Genomic DNA, 466 nt, shown 5'->3' on the forward strand with positions numbered 1-466 from the left:
ATAGAAATAAAAAATCCCGCAACCTGTGGATCTGTGGAGTGCCAGATTTTCGGAAATGCCGGATTTTTGATGGTCATATAAGCTGTATATATTTAACAGACCTTTAAAGAAAGAAAACCAAACACTAAATGAAAACCAGATGAAAATTTTAATGTTCATAAACTAATTTTCTTATTTTCATTTCTACTTTCTCTGGAACCGACAACGCACGATGCTTACGTTTTATACCTCTTCTTTCCTCTCTGAATCCATCATGAGACTATACGGTAGCAATGAAATGATAAAATGAGAAGGAATGACCAGGGCCGCCTGTTAGCAAGACCCAACAACTGATTCTGGAGTAAAAACGCGATCAAACTTAACGGCGAATCTAGAAAACACTGGCGCGCCAATGCGGTAAATTTGAAGATGCACTCTGAAATCAGTGCCGAATATCTGAAGGAGCCGGATTATCGATGGCCGGATT

This window comes from Penaeus monodon, chromosome 24, assembly GCF_015228065.2.
Source record: "Penaeus monodon isolate SGIC_2016 chromosome 24, NSTDA_Pmon_1, whole genome shotgun sequence".
Taxonomy (NCBI): domain Eukaryota; kingdom Metazoa; phylum Arthropoda; class Malacostraca; order Decapoda; family Penaeidae; genus Penaeus; species Penaeus monodon.